Source organism: Arachis duranensis, chromosome 9 (assembly GCF_000817695.3).
Source record: "Arachis duranensis cultivar V14167 chromosome 9, aradu.V14167.gnm2.J7QH, whole genome shotgun sequence".
Lineage (NCBI taxonomy): Eukaryota > Viridiplantae > Streptophyta > Magnoliopsida > Fabales > Fabaceae > Arachis > Arachis duranensis.
Genome location: NC_029780.3, coordinates 118,245,536 through 118,248,282, shown reverse-complemented (window position 1 = coordinate 118,248,282; position 2,747 = coordinate 118,245,536). Strand labels below are relative to the sequence as shown.

The following is a 2,747-nucleotide window of genomic DNA, read 5'->3' as shown; positions in this document are numbered from 1 at the left end:
ATTTTTTGATTCAGAGAAAATGGCAGCAAGAAACCAAACTAAAGACCTGAAATGTGCCACACATCTCCTGAATGATAAGTTCAGAAACATGACTGAGGAGAAGAAGGCAATTGTGAGGGATCTTGGATTCGGTGGGTTGATGCACATCCCACCACTGAGGGTTGATCACCAACTCTTAAGGGAGTTGGCAAACAACTTCAAACTTGGGGAGAACAAACTACCTTTTGCCAACGACGATAAACAAAATATCGCCCGTGCACCTGGTCCCAATTTTTAAGATGGACGGCATAGAGGAGAGAAACTGGGGGGGGCATGTTTTGACCTTCATGATCAATGGCATAACAGACTATCAAGAGAAGAAGAAGAAGGCAATCAATGGCTGCCTCTTCGCCCTGATGATAATCTACTTTCATCTTTCAAAAAACAAAGGCAAGAACAGGGTTGAAAGACCACCAAAGCCATGGATTGCCAACTGGACTAAGGAGCAGTTGGTGGAAAGAATGAATGCAGAGAGAGAGGAAATTTTGGTGAGTAATCATAATAAGTTGGTGTATTTTATTTACCCGAATGGTGCTAACTAAAATATCTCATGTTTCAGGGGATTCTGAATTTGGCAAAGACAAAAGAAAAAATGAGAAAAAAACAAAAAAAACAAAAAAACAAGAAATAAAAAAAACAAAAAAAAGGAAGGCGAGCTCAACATCGTCTTCGGAGACAGAAACTACTGACAGTGACACTTCTACCTCTGAGTCTGAGACTCAAGAAGACTCAGAGGACTCGGGAATTAAACACCCCGGCAAAAAGGGGAAAAAGTAAGTACCATACTTGGGTGTAATTTCTTTTTCGGTTTGGGTGTATTTTGTTTGTCCACGTTGGGTGTATGTAGCTTATTAAGCAGGGTGTGTTTCGTTCGCTGCGTTGGGTGTATATTGTATATTTAGTTGGGTGTATCTCGTGAATCCATTTGGGTGTATTTTTAGTATGTTCTAAATGACAATTTTTATTGACTTATAGGAGCGAAGAATCATCACCTGGGAAGAAGGAGAAGAAAAAGAAAAAAACAAAAACAACACCAAAAGACTAAGCACTTCTTTCATTAATATTCTGTGATAAAATTAATTTTTTATTTCTGATTGGTACTGTTTTTTTTTCACCCAGAACACCACAAAAAAAGAAAAAAGTAGTTGTGGAGGATTCACCTCCTGAAGAAGATCAATACTTTTATGGGTACAGTACCTCATAAGCTATAGTAGTCTATCATCGTAATTATTTTTGTTAACGTCTTATTTTATGAATGTAGTGAGACATATGAAATATCGAGTGACGAACTTGATGAATTGCTAGGGGAAAACGTTCATAAATCTGCTGCAGAGGGGTATGTCTTGCTGGGCTGTGTATTTGAGATTTTGGTGTGTTTTGTTTGGTAATAATTGTATCTTGTTTCGCAGGGAGAACCAAGCTGACCTGCGATCGACAGAAGGTCGCTATGTGTCCTCTGAAACGTAAGAAGCTTTATTATTTAATAAAATCTTGTTATCGTGATTTGGATGTATTCTGTGAAACAATATGGGTGTATTTTGTGGGTCAAGTTGGGTGTATCTTGTTTACTAAGTTGGATGTATATTTCGTTTGAATAACATGAAATCTGTTTAGACTACCGGCTGTGAACTTGGGAAGTGATGATCCTTCCTCTCAAGGACGCACAGAATAGAGTAGTGTAAACCAGCCGTCTCAGAGCATGTAATTTCTCTTTCAAATAACCGTTACTTTTCTTCTTCTAATAACTTCTACTTCTAATTCTGTATATATTTTTTTTAGAAAAAAAAGCCCTTTATTATTTTATTCAAGAAAAAAAAGGCAGCAAAAAAAAGCAAAAACTGCAACTATGTAAGTTCTCAAAAAACAAAGTCCGTCTTCTTTTTGAATTGTTCGGGTGTATTTTTTGACCTTCTTTGGGTGTATTTTAGGTTGACTCCGGATGATTCGAATATGATGGTTGTTAGGGAACAAACGACGTCGGAAGCGCTTGCAATGTGAGTTTTCCAAGAATATTTCAACCTTATAAGCTTATTATTTTCAAATACGTTGTTAACCTTTCATTTGTATTCTTGTTTAGAGTCCCGATCCAGTTTTTTGTGCCGCCATCCCAGCAAACAACCACTGATGCAGATTCTGAACCAACCCCTATGCTACAGATTGAAGGGGCTAGAGAAACGTAAGAAAATAGTATTGGGTGTATATTTGTTTAGGGTTTGAGTGTATATTTGCTAAGAGTTTGGGTGTATACTCTTCCTGATCGATTTTGTGTAACTGTGCAGCACTCCTGAAACCCCCAAACAACTTCAAGAAACAACACCCAAGCTTCCCCCAGCTCCAACAAAAATGTAAGTTAATTAGACTAAAATCAATCTTTGCTTGTCATCCGTATATTCTTATTCTTATTCTTATTCTTATACATAATGATGCAGTCATCCAGACGCCGAGGATGCTGCTGCCCTGTTGATGATGGCACGGACAGCAAGCTATGTTCCTAAAACAGATCTGCCGATGCCATCATTCAGCCTTGGATTGACAGATTCAAGCCAGGAGGGGGCATCGACGCAGGAGACAGAAAGGGAAAAATCTCCAGAAACTGCAACTATGCTAGAACAATTGGACAGTTTGGTCCAAAAGTTAGCAAGCAGTGCGTCAAAGGGAAAAGACGAAAGTCCAAAAATTCAGAGGGAGACTGGGGGAGAAAGTTCTGC

At 38.6% G+C, this 2,747-nt stretch overlaps 1 long non-coding RNA gene across 1 annotated transcript; it reads left to right on the top strand.

Annotated features, from left to right (window-relative positions):
* The first annotated feature begins 1,657 nt into the window (after positions 1–1,657).
* On the top strand, positions 1,658–2,361 carry LOC127741430 (uncharacterized). Its single transcript, XR_008002504.1, has 4 exons — positions 1,658–1,740; positions 1,968–2,033; positions 2,117–2,215; positions 2,319–2,361. It is a non-coding gene; the product is annotated as an uncharacterized LOC127741430 (long non-coding RNA).
* Positions 2,362–2,747: the final 386 nt, after the last annotated feature.